The 13,371-nt window shown below is 52.8% G+C and overlaps 1 protein-coding gene across 7 annotated transcripts in view; it reads left to right on the forward strand.

Moving 5' to 3' along the window:
• The window catches only part of PPFIA1 (PPFI scaffold protein A1), a 121,728-nt gene that overhangs the window by 7,753 nt on the left and 100,604 nt on the right, over positions 1-13,371 (forward strand). For 5 of the 7 annotated variants that reach the window (XM_027090408.1, XM_027090414.1, XM_027090413.1 and 2 more), the window contains exon 1: positions 10,106-10,939. The exons of 1 other annotated variant lie outside the window; for it this stretch is intronic. The gene's annotated coding sequence lies outside the window, so the exon portion shown is untranslated. Of the gene's footprint in view, positions 1-9,072; positions 10,940-13,371 lie in introns of those variants that run through there. One more of the 7 variants, XM_027090410.1, reaches the window with a different exon arrangement.

The raw sequence follows: 13,371 nt of genomic DNA on the forward strand, positions 1-13,371 counted from the left end.
GTGAGCCATGGCCGCTGAGCCTGCGCGTCCGGAGCCTGTGCTCTGCAACGGGAGAAGCCGCAACAGTGAGAGGCCCGCGTACTGCAAAAAAAAAAAAAAAAAAGTGCATGTAAGACTTCCCTGGAGGTCCAGTGGTTAAGATTCCGTGCTCCCAATGCAGGGGGCATGGGTTTGATCCCTGGTTGGGGAACTAAGATCCCACATGCCACACAGAGGAATGGATAAAGAAGATGTGGTACATATAGACAGTGGACTATTACTCATCCATAAAAAAGAATGAAATAATGTCATTTGCAGCAACATGGGTGGACCTAGAGATTATCATAGTAAGTGAAGTAAGTCAGACTGAGACAAAATACCATATGATATCATTTATACGTGGAATCTATAATATGACACAAATGAACTTTATCTACAAAACAGAAACAGACTTACAGACATAGAGAACAGACTTGTGGTTGCCAAGGGGGAGGAGGAGTGGGGGAAGGAAGGACTGGGAGTTTGGGACTAGCAGATGCAAACTGTTTTATATAAAACGGATGAAAAACAAGGTCCTACTGTATAGCATGGGGAACTGTATTCTATATCCTGTGATAAACCATAATGGAAAAGAATATGAAAAAGAATGTATATATATATGTATAACTGAACCACTTTGCTGTACAGCAGAAATTAACACAACATTGTAAATCAACTCTACCACAATAAAATAAATGTTTAAAATAATTTAATTTAAAAAAATTAAACGCTCATTTAAGACCAGGTATTTCACAGGTGTGACTTCTCCCCCCACTTTGTAATCTGCGCAGGTCCCAGCTGCATTTGCTCTGTGTCACATCAGGGAGAAAGGATCAGGAGGAAGCCTCTCTCCTTGAGTGGGTGGTGGAGGGAGAGGTGGGCAAGACCTCTGGGCCCCTCTCTCTCTCCCACCCACCCCACCGCACCCCCCGCCATCAGGACAGGGTGGGCCTTGACTCCCCCGGACACTAACTACAGTCCTGTCACCCCGAACTGTAAAATCCTCCCATGGTCCCCTGCCGGCTCGACCTTTAGCATCGGAATCAGCGGTTCCGCACCTCATGCCCACACGTTTTTAATTGCGATAAAATACACGTAACATAGAATTTCCCATCTCAGCCACGTTACACGCACGGTTCAGTGGCATTAAGTAGATTCACGTTGCTGCGAACCATCTCCACCTTCCGTCTCCAGAACTTTCCATTTTCCCAGACTGAAGCTCTGTCCCCATGAAACACTCGCACCCCCTCCCCTCCCCCAGCCCCGGGCCCCACCACCCTCCTGTCTGTCTCTGTGGATCTGATGGCTCCAGGAACCTCATATGAGTGGAATCCTGCAGGATTTGTCCTTTTATGCCTGGCTTGTTTCTCTCAGTACCATGTCCTCCTGGTTCATCCATATGGTAGCCTGTGTCAGAATTCCAGTGCCAGCTTTTTATAACAAGCAACCCGTAAAGCCCTTCTCACTCTCCGGAAATGCAGTGTCTAGAACAATCTAGCACCTTGCCCCTGTCCCCACCAAATGCCCAGTAGAACCCACAATCACCATAACAAGCAACCTGCCACCCTGCATTTCCCAGACACTCCCTAGGGACGGTCCCCCCACAACCACCCTGAACACTGCTGTCCCAGATGACGCTGGCCCCTGGGGAGCCCAGGGCACCTTGTTCCTCATCCCCTCCCCAAGTCTCGAGCCCCTGACACCCCTATGAAGTTTCCTCCTTGCAGATTTCATCCCCGTAAGCAAATCACACAGGCAAAAGGCTGCCGAGGGCGGAACCGGTGCACACTCCGCCTCTGCGCAGGCTCAGCCGGCAGCGCCCCACAGCTATACCACCATCCTCGGCCATCAACCTCATTTCAAAGAGGTGGAGATTGAGGCCCAGGGAAGAGGAGAGACTGGGACTAACGCTCACTGCGTGCCTCCCAGGTGCCACGTGCAGTGTGTCCTTGCTGCTCTCAGCATCCCTGAGAGAGACATCATCCCATTTCACAGAAGGGAAGACCGAGGCTCAGAGAGGCAGGGAACTTTGTTCTGGGTCACGTCACAAAGCTGTTTGGTGGCAAAGCCAGAACCAGGAGCTAGGACTCCTAATTCTAAGTCAATACACCCTCCCACCTCCGTGAGGAAGGACAGAGGGGCTCAGACACCCCTCGCCTCTCCCACAGTGGCCGCGGGATCCCTGTGAGCCTCCAAAACCAGGCTGTGCACCCTGACCCTGTGAGTCAGCGCTCAGAGGGAGCAGCCGCCCTGGTGCCACCCGGTCTCTGCCAGGCACTGCCATGGCCCCATGGGCAGGGTGGCATGTGTCTTCCCTGGGCCAGGAGGTGATTAATGACCTCGCAGGGAGGATGAGCAGGTAGGACCAGGCGCAGGCATCCCAGCTGAGGCGAGTTTCTCTGTCTGGCTGGTTTCTCTGCAGCTGTTTTCACTTCGCTCCGGAAAATCAGCTTTCCTGCCTTGCCCCAGCCTCCTGCCACCCCTACTCCAAAAACACCACCTTTGCCCTTGTCCTCCGCCTGGTTCTGCCACGGCTTCCAGCGCTGTGCCTGCTCCCGAGCCTGGCATTCAAGGCCTTGTGCCAACTCCAGCTTCATCCCGTTTCCTGACACAAGCCCTCTCCTCTGGCCAAATTCCTCCCGTCCCCAAAACGTGCCCCAGCTTTCCTGCCTCTGAGCCTTTGTCTGTGATTCCCCCCATGTCCGCCCTCCTCCCTCCATTTCTCCTCCTAGGCTGAGAGGGCAGGTTTGGAGGTAGAGGAACCTGATTATGATCCTGACTTTGCCTTCGTATCAAGCTGTGAGACATCGGGCAAATTCCCGTACCTCTGTGAGCTTCAGTTTCTTCAGATGTAAAATGTCATTCAATTCAATGCATATTGATTGAAATCCTGCTGTGTCCACAGCAGTCTGGGAACTCAGCAGCTTGGAAATCTTCTTTTTCACTGTCTATCCTTTTGTACCTTTTCAATGCTGTGTTATATGCAAGTGTTCGTTAATTAATTTTTTTTAATTTTTTAAAGATTTTTTGATAATTTTTTATAGTTTTTCTTAATTGAAGTATAGTTGATTTACAATGTGTGTTAGTTTCAGGTGTACCGCGAGTGATTCCGTTATATATACATACACGTGTGTGTGTGTGTGTGTGTGTATAGGAATATATGTATATTCTTTTTCAAGTTCTTTTCCCATATAGGTTATTACAAAATATTGAGTAGAGTTCCCTGTGCTGTACAGTATATCTACTTTATATATTATTGTTTATCTATTTTATATAGTGTGTCTATGTGCCTCCCAATAAAATTTTTATTAAAATAATAATTCCTAATGAAATAAGACTTAGAAAAGGGAAAGATATCTCACTCCAAAGGCTGCCACGAGGATGAAGGGAGATTTTACGTAAAGTACCCGGTCTAGTGTCCAGCAAAGAAGTGCTCACCAAATCACAGCTTCATCAAAATGCTGCCCTCTCAGCTCCTCTAATATGACTTCTTCAGTTAAACCTGATCCCCACCTCCTCCAGGGTCTCGTGACACCTTTGCTTGTCCTATTTCATCCATCCATCCATCCACCCATCCAGCCCCAATACAGCCATCCACTCATCAATTATTGCATACCTACAATGTGCCAGGGCCTCTGCCAGGAGGGCAGGAGATAATGACAAAACAATCCCAGTCCTTCCCCTCATGGGGACAACTGTCAGGCGGGGGAGAGACACCACCAGAAAATATTTACAGCATTCGAGCTTTGCTAGATTATGTACAGAGTAAGTGCGCGCCATGGAGCACACAGAGGTGGCGCATGACTTACAGAAAGGCAGCATCTAAGTCGAGACCTGAAGGTGGCACAGGCAGGTAAAGGAAGGAGGCGTGTTCCCTGCAAAGGGTGGGAGGTAAGGTCAGTGCGGAGAACACGATGGAGCATTGAGCTTGAAGTTGAGAGAAACACAGGCCTGGAGAGGTGACAAGGGACCTCGTAGTCACATGAGGAATTTGAACTTTGTCCCAAGAGCAGGCTTGGAGGGTGTCAAGCAAGGAAGGGCATGATAAGGGTCTGGGTCGGGAGCCCTGAGTCTGGCGGCACTGTGGACAGTGGGCTGGAGGGATGGGAGGCAGGGGTGAGCACAAGGGAGCCCGCTGGAAAGCTGAAGCAGAGATGCCTGGGGCAGGAGAAGGTGATGGGGGCTGAGCAGGGCACGGGCAGCGGGGTCGAGAGAACAGGGTGAGATCAGAAGATTGCCCCCAACTCTTTATCATGAAGCTCTTCATCCTGCAGGAAAGTTGGAAGAACAGTTGGCGACCACAGTCTCCACTTTGATTCAACAGTTATTACCGTGTTCCTCTTTTGCCTTCGCTCAGTAGATAGATAGCGAGACAGGTAGATTTCCTTTTTCTGAACCACTTGAAATTGCAGTCATGACAATGCTTTGCCCCAGGGCCCTTCAGCTGCATCTCCCCGCGTAAGGTCATTTTCCTCCTTAACCACAAGACCAGTATCACACTGGAAGTTCAACAGGATGGCATCTGGTGTCCAGTCCGAGTTCAGATTTCCCCAGGTATTCCAGGAATGTCTTTCTGAGTTGGGTTTTGTTTGTTTTGAAATCCAGGGACCCGTCAAGTTTCCAGGATTGCATTTGGTTACATCTCTTTGGCTTTTAAGGAAGATTCGGGAGGTGGAATGTGCAGGGCTTGGTGAGTCATTGTATGTCGGGGTAGAGGGCAGGGACGAGTCCGGGGGACGGCTGGGGCTCTGGCTTGGGCAGCACGGATGCGGTTCCCCAGACGAGGAGTTCCGGAATAGGAACAGATGTCGAGAGAGGAGCGTCTGGTAGGCAGGTGGAAATGCAGGGGTGACATTCAGGGTCATGGTGGGAGACAGATTGGAGGCTGCATGGGAGTCCTGGAGCTGCCATAACAAGTGACCACAAACTGGGTGCTTTAAAACAACAGAAATTTATTCGCTCGTGGTTCAGGAGGCCAGAAATGCGAAATCACGGGATCAGCATGGCCGTGCTCCCTCCATAGACTCAGGGAAGGATGCTTCCTTGGTCTTCCAGCCTCTGGTGGTTTCCGGCGATCCTTGGTGTACCTTGCGTTACAGCTGCATCCCTCCGACCTCTGCCCGCTTCTGGTACTTGACCTTCTCCCCTTTGTGTCTTCACTCGGTCCTCTTGCAAGGATGTCGGTCTCTGGACTTAGGGCCCACCCCATTCTAGTGTGACCCCATCTTAACTAACTGCATCTGCAAAGACCCTATTTCCAAATAGGCTCACATGCTGACGTTCCAGGTAAACGTGAATTTTAGGGGGGACACGATTCAACCCACTACAGGGACCATATAACTGTCTAGATGGTCATTGAAACCTCAGGAAAGGATGTGATTCCCCGGGGAGTACAGATGGAGAGGAGGGCTCGGGATGGAGCCTCATGGGATCCCCATGTTTAAGGGGGTCGCCGTAGGGTGAGGAGCCCTAAAAAGCGACCGGGGGTTTGGCCACAGCTGGGAGGGGGAGGAGGGTGTGGGGTGAACAGGGCAGAGTGCCGTGGGTACCAAGTAAGAGATGCGCTGAGCCGGGGCTCTGGATTCCAGGAAGAGAGCAGTTTCCGGGGACTGCTTGGGGAAAACCCAGACCGCACGGGATTTTGGTTTTAACTTTCGCACACTGGCCTTGGAGCAATCTTTGAGGCCAGTGGAGTAGTCAGTGGCTCTTTTGATGCATTGCTTCTCTGATGCTGTCAGTGCTTCCTGTAGGACCGGAAGCCCCTCCAAATTAGGGACCCACACCTACTCTTGTTCACCGTGACACTCATAGCCCCCAGGACAGTGCCAGCATGTAACAGGCATTCGGAGTACCTGTTAAGTGAGCCGGTGACTGGGGCCAGCCTCCTGGCTACCGCTGGGCCTTTGATCTGGCCGAGGTCCCCAGTGTCGGAGAAGGGGCACCCCTGATGCTGTTCACCCCAATACTCACCACCTTCACGCTCCCCACGCAGGACGAGGCAACACGTGGAGCCACTGAGAGGGAAACCCGTCCCTTCCCCTACCCCCGACTCCCTGAGTGTGGAAGGAATGAGGGAGACTACATCGTAATAATAATAATCACAGCGGACCTGCACGGGCGGGCTGGGAATCCAGACCTCCGTGTGGCTGCCACGGTCCTTGTGTCTGCCCAGCAGGCGTCCCCCAGGCCCAGTGCATTGGCCCCGCCGGTCAGCCTGCCCTTCCTTCTCCACCGCCTGCCCCAGACGGCCTTAGCTCAGCCCAAAGCCCAGAGGAGCCACTCCTGGCTCCGCCTGGCTCGCCACGCCGCACCAGGGAGGTTTGCTGCTCTGGATGGGTTTGGTCTCTTCAGTTTTTACTCTGAGTCCTTAATCTCTTTCTCACAAGAGACTGTAACTTGTCATCCCCAGGCAGGTTGCCGCTTGGCCAGTGGGTGGGAACCTGCGGCTCTGCTCCCACACCCCTCTGGAGCCCCAGCTGGCACAGCTGCAGCGGGAGGAGCCTGCAGGCGTGGGAAAGGGGCAGAGCCACCCCCACCCTGCCCCCGCTCCTCCTGGCGGCCGGCTGGGGGCCCGCCTCACTGTCCCAGGGGGCCCCAGGAAAGGGGGTGGGAGGGAGGAAGCCCCCTCTCCCTCTTTTTTTTTCCATATATAAGTGCATCTTTGGGGGCTGTCATCTGGGAATTCAATTTTATTTATTTATTTATCTATTTTTAATTTTTTTGGCCGCGCTGTGCGGAATGCGGGATCTTAGTTCCCCAACCGGGGATGGAACCCGTGCCCCCTGAATTGGGAGCACGGAATCTTAACCACCGGACTACCAGGCAAGTCCCCCACCTCTCCCTTTTGAGGAATTTCCCTTCCCTCAGGCAGAGCAAATCTGAGTACCCCCCATCTTTGGGAAGAGGGGGTGAAGTGTCCAGTAGACGCCCCAGCCTCAGTGAACACCCTCCTCCCAGCCTTTGCGCTGCTGGTGCCTCTGCATGGACCTTCTTCCCCCACTCTCCTCACATGACTAACTCTTACTTGTCCTTTCTGTACTGCCTTTGATGTTGCTTCTTCCAGGAAGACTGCCCTGCTTTTCCTGGGCCAGAGGTGGTGCCTTCCCCCAGGCTCCCAGACCCCACCACCTCCTTTCCCCTGCACTCTGTCTACACCCACGGGGGATTTGGGTTCCTCGAGGGCCGAGGCCATGTCCTCTTGCCCTGCCTGTGTCCTCGGCACCTGGGCCCATGGAACCTCATAGACTTGCTGTAGCTGGGATGGGAGTTGGCCTGGTTACCTCTCTCTCCCTCCTCTCCCAGGACCAAGCTCATCGCCTCACTGACTGAGGCTCCCGGCTTCCCCCTTCCCCACTGGGACCACAGCCAGGAGCTGCACGAAGAGCTGTGTGAGGGACGGGGCAGGAGAGGCAAGCAGGGTGAGAGGGGCTCCTTGGCGGGGTGACCTCCTGGAAGAGGTGACTCTATGGCACGACAACTCAGAGACTGGGAGACGTCAGCTGTGTGGGAGGTCAGGTCAGAGAGTTCTGGGAAAAGAGGAACAGCCAGTGCAAATGCCCTGGGGCAGGAACCAGCCTGGCAGGTTTGAGAGCCACTAAGGCAGCCAGTGTGACTGCTGCTGGGTGAGTTGTGGATTTCATTCCAAGTGTGTCAGAAACCAGGGAGGAACACGATCTGACTCAGCCTGGGCTGCTGCGGGCGGGCTTTCCTGAGCCAGGGTGGCCTGTTGGGTTGAGGCTGAGGGACAGGGCTCGAGGGGGATTCACGGCGGTCCCCACTCCTGCCCCCATCCTGCAGACGCCGGCCAGTACTTGGAGGTATTCCTGGAAGGCACTGCAAGGAGGAAAGCACCCATGTGGGGAGCAGAAGCACAGCTCAGCTTCCGGCTCCCAGAGGTAATATTAATCTTACACAGAGAGAAATAGGTCAGGGGCGAGAGAACCTGTTTTTCTGCCACCCACAGGGATGGAGACTGGGGCGCAAAGAGCACTGAGTGGGATCTCAGTTCTCCGACCAGGGATGGAACCCGTGCCCCCTGCAGTGGAAGCACGGAGTCTTAACCACTGGACCGCCAGGGAATTCCCCAGCACACAAGCCTTTAAACAAGGACAGCATGTCTTTTGTCTTAAACCCCATCTGGGTTTAAGATATTTGCACAAAGGTCTAAGTTAAATGTAAACAGGTGTTAAATTATTTGACAAAAAGGACCCGTCTTTTCCTCTCTTATTGGAAAGACCCTGCACTGCCACAGGGACCAGCTGTGTGACTGGAGCTGGGGTCCCACCCTGGCCCCTGGGGCATCCAATAAGGTGTGCCCACCTGAGCCAAGCACTCCGGTCTCCCCACCACCACTTACCCCCAAGTGAGCATCCTGAACCGCAGGCTGGAATGCGCAGAAAATGAACTCAGCACCTGACTCTGAATCCTTCGCCCTCTGAAAAAACGTCTATTATGAAATAGTTCATTTATACAAAAGAACAGAGGTGAAAATAATGAGATAACATGGACGCCCACGTACCACCGACCACTTAAGAAATAAAACAAGCCAGGACTAATCACGCCTTCTAGTGCACCTCATGCCCGGCTCCCCTGCACCCCACCCCACAGGTAACCAAGACCCTGGATTTCACTTTTATCTTCCCCTCTTCCTGGGTTCCTCCTGCCTCGTGCCAGCTGCTCTGTGGTCTTAGAGCGCACGTAGGACGTTGGTAGGGAATGTTTAATGTATTTGTTTCCTGTAGTAAACTGGACTGCTTATGACAACAGAAATGTATTCTCTCCTATCCTGGGGGCCCTAGACTTCTTTTTTCTTTTCATTTATTTTTTAATTTTTGGCTGCGTTGGGCCTTCGTTGCTGAGCGTGGGCTTTCTCTAGTTGTGGCGAGCGGGGGCCACTCTTCGTTGCTGTATGCGGGCTTCTCCTTGCGGTGGCTTCTCTTGTTGCGGAGCACGGGCTCTAGGTGCGCAGGCTTCAGTAGTTGTGGCACGCAAGCTCTAGAGCGCAGGCTCAGTAGTTGTGGCGCACGGGCTTAGCTGCTCCGTGGCATGTGGGATCTTCCCAGACCAGGGCACGAACCCACGTCCCCTGCATCGGCAGGCAGACTCTCAACCACTGCGCCACCAGGGAAGTCCCGGCCCTAGACTTTTTGATCAAGCACCTCCAACACCAGAAATCCAAAACGAAGACCAGAAATGAGGCCAGAAATCCGAAATGAAGGTGTGGGCAGGGTTGGCTCCTTCTCGAGGCTCAGAGGGAGAATCTGCCCCACGCCGCTCCTCTAGCTCCCTGGGGTGGCCCAAACCCCTTGGCGCTCCAGGGCCTACAGCCGCATCCCTCCAATCTCTGCCCCCGTCTTCACACGCCTTCTCCCCTGTGTGTCTGCGTCCTCTCCTCTTTCTATAAGGACACAGTCATTCTATGTGGGGCCCACCCTAAATGCAGGATGGTCTCATCTTGACATCCTTAATTTGATTACATCTGCAAAGACCCTTATTCTAAGTAAGATTGCATTCACAGGGACCAGGACAGATCTACCCGCCCACCGTTACATAGAGGAAGGTGCTCGATATTTACTTAGCGATGGAGGTGTTGATGCAAAAGTCTAGGGTACCCCGTAGAGTGGGAATGTTTCTGGCATGGCCTCTCCTTTCAGGGTGGGACCACATCTTACGCCTTGAGGTCCCCCAGCTGCTCAATGGGATGGAGGAGATGGGGTCCGGTCGGGGCTGCTGGAGGCTCACTCAGGAGCCCTCTCAGGCTTATTAAGATGGGCCAAGCACAGAGGCGCAGCCAGGTCTCCCCGCCTGCACCTGGCGGCCACAGCACCGCCATCTTGCCCACCACCCTCCCCCATCAGACTAGGTTAGAGCAGCGCTGCCACTGCTGTCAGCCCTCCTTGCTCCCATCCTTTCCAGCGGGGCATGTCTCACCATGTGATTGAAGAAATGCTGGGGTAATTACTTCTTTAAGGCTTATCTCCTCCCCAGGATCCTGCCTGTCCGGTTCCTTCCGCCCCTGTAGGCCCTCGAGAGATCACTGTGCCCTGAATGAATGAGGTCAGGTGTGAGTGATCCGAACCCTGGTCCGAGGGAGCCTGCAGGGTGGGCTGCGTCGCAGTGAGGCACCCGACCCGTCCAGGGGGAAGGAATTGCTCCACATGGGCTCCCTGGGACCCTTCCGGGGACAGCAGCTGTTCCACAGGTGATGACTGCCCACCTGCTCGGTGCTGGAGATCAAGGTAGAGAGACAGGCAGAGGGGCAGAGTGCTGCCAGGCCCCGCCTCCCGACCGAGAGCAGACCCTGCCCTGGGCCCTCCCCCATGCCTCCTCCATCCTCCCTGTGCAAAGCCTCTGCCTACAACTCCCACGCTGGGAAGCCCGGGAAAGAGATCCCACGTGTTCCCATCCTGCCCGGTGTGAAAGCCCAGACCAGCCAACGCTGTGAATTAATTACCGCGGACGGACAGGCCCTGGGATGGGCACTTCCCAGAACTCCGGCTGTGAGCCTGCCCGGCTTTTCTTTGGCGCTCAGCTCTTAGAAATCCCTTGGGGCAGCACCTCCCAGCACAGCGTGGGCGGATTTGTGTTCCAGTTGTCCGGCTTCTTCCGGGAATTGGCAAACTCCTTTTCACAGCCCTGCCCCTCACACCCTGCCTGGAGCCTTCATGGGTGTTCACACACTCTGCTGCTGCCTGGGTCAAGGAAGGCATTACTCAGGTCTAAATATTTTGATCCAAAAAAAAAAATCCCCACACCCACTGCCCAAGAAATGGGCCTCGTTTCCCTTTCTTCGTCCTGAACCGCAGCCAGCAGGTCCTGAGGACGCTGGGCCGGAGAAGACGGTGACCGTGCGCCCCGTCAGTCCCTGCCAAGCTGGGAGCCACCCCTGCCAACAGCACCTTCTCATCCGGGCCAGGAGAAGGTACGGCCAGGGGGTTGCCTGGGCAGCGGGCAGCGGAGGAGCTGAGGCAGGGTCGGTGAGGAGGGTGGGGTGGGGCAGGGGCACCGTGGGGTTGCAGCAGGCGGTCAAGGCTCCATTTGTGGGAAGTAAGTTTGCCTCATATGTGGGGATGCTTTTCCTTTCACACTGGATCTGACTCACCTGCTAAAACCTGCTATTTTGACCTAAACTTACATGCTATCTAGAGAAGCGGCCTGTAATGAACATCAGATGTGTGAAAATCTATACAGCACAAGAAAATCACAGGTGCCTCCCTAAACGTGGTATAAACACACAGGATGATGGGAATTCCCTGGTGGTCCAGCGGTTAGGACTCGGTGCTTCCACTGCTGGGACCTCGGGTTCGACCCCTGATCGGGGAACTAAGATCCCAGAAGCAACGCAGCGCAGCCAAAAAAAACCCCAAAACAACAACAAAAACCACACACACACAATTAGACAACGTCAGAAGCCAGGTTGAAGAAATCTTCCAGAAGCTACACGTAAAGGCAAATTGTCATTAACCGTTTACAGACTCACCAATGTGGGGTAAAGAAACGACTGTAGGTGTTCTTCAGGCATAGTAGTAAAAAATATCATTAAAAAATGGGGATTTGAGAACCGCCCCCAGCTCGGGTATTACCAGATTCCTTTTTAAAACAAGTTTCTCAATGGGGTAAAATGTATGCTGCAGTCCTTGAGTCCACCCTGGCCGTTCCAGCTTGGACTAGTCAATGGTCAGACCTTGTAAATGGAAATGTGATAGGCAGGAAGTTAACACTGAAGGTGGGGGGAGATTACTGGTGTATCTACCTCATAACCAAGGACGCTGCTGAGGCAGGCTGTCATGGGCAGATCTGTGTTCCCCAAATTCATGTGTCGGAGTCCTGACCCCCAGCATTTCAGAATGTGACTGTATTTGGAGTTGGGGTCTTTCAAGAAGTGATTAAAGAAAAATGAGGTCACTAGGGCGCGTCCCAATCCCATAGGACTGATGTCCTTATGAGAAGAGGAGAAAAGGACACAGACTCACACAGAGGGACGATCCCGTGAGGACACAGGGAGAAGATGGCCGTCTACAGGCCGAGGAGAGAGGCCTCAGGAGGACCCAGCCCTGCCCACACCTGGATCTGGGATGCCAGCCTCCAGGACTGGAGACAATAAATGTCTGCTGTTTAAGCCCCCCAGGCTGTGGAACTTTGTTACAGCAGCTCTAGCAAACTAAAACACATGCCAATCTCAAAGAAAAAGTTTTTCAGCTTTTTTTTTTGTTTTTTGGGGTTTTTTTGCATGAAATGCTAAGCCTTTGATTCCAAATTAACTTGGTGTTAGCAGTGAAGATGGACAACCAGACCCTCCAAGGCAAAGATCCAAAATGCACCTAAGAGCTCTGAGCTTGACACACGGACTCATCCGTTAATCGACGCTGAGTTCATGTCTGTCCACCTCTCTCTGGCTTCTCCCTGGGGAAACTCATTTCCCGTCCCATGTAACGGTAACGGTGGGGAGCAGAAGGGCAGAGAGGAGCTCTCAGCCACGGGGCAACCTCAACGCTACTTCTCGATGTAGGGGATCCAACTGCTGCGAGCCCGTCTCCAGAGCCATTCATGGCTGCAACACGTATGACTTTCAAACCAGATGCAGTTTTTGTTTGCTTGTCTGTTTCGACGCTGGACACAGCTCTGCCGTCCTGATTTACTGTCTGATTTCAAGTGGCTCGACATGATCACGTCTGTTGAATAAATGAATGAAATGGATAAAAATGGCCACGCCCCACAGTTGTCATGTCATCTATCAAAGTTAAAGTGATTTTAAGGAAGTGTCAGGAAGAAAGAAAAGGCTTTGCCGGCTGCAGTGAGATCATTCATTCATTCAAGGAAAGAGCTCAAACAACACGCTCGTTTCTTGTTCTGACTCCCAGGGCCCTGGGCACGGGTGCTGGGTGGCACAGCCTCTCAGTGTGACCCTCCTTCCTCAGTAAGTCAGCAATCGTGGTTTCCAAATTCCCAACAGTCATCTTTGAGACTTGGGAATGAGGTATCAGAATTCCCCAAACCCTAATTATGTTTCAAAACACTGTATTTATATGATTTCAATAATGATGGACCCTAGTAAGCAGGTTCAGAGGTTTTCTGTAAAAAAAAAAAAAAAACATACACTCGTGGCTTCTTATTATTATAAACTAATATATTCTGACAATATTACATATTTTAATAACATGTGGGAAGGATCTCTATCTGATGTAGATATTGGATAACAGAAAACGTAAAAAGAAGGGACTATTAGCAAAAGACAAATGCCAATTAAAAATCATTTTAGGGGCTTCCCTGGTGGCGCAGTGGTTGAGAGTCCGCCTGCCGATGCAGCGGACGCGGGTTCATGCCCCGGTCCGGGAAGATCCCACATGCCGCGGA

Source organism: Aethalodelphis obliquidens, unplaced genomic scaffold (assembly GCF_003676395.1).
Source record: "Aethalodelphis obliquidens isolate GAN/ISIS:26980383/991018 unplaced genomic scaffold, ASM367639v1 scaffold69, whole genome shotgun sequence".
Taxonomy (NCBI): Eukaryota; Metazoa; Chordata; class Mammalia; order Artiodactyla; family Delphinidae; genus Aethalodelphis; species Aethalodelphis obliquidens.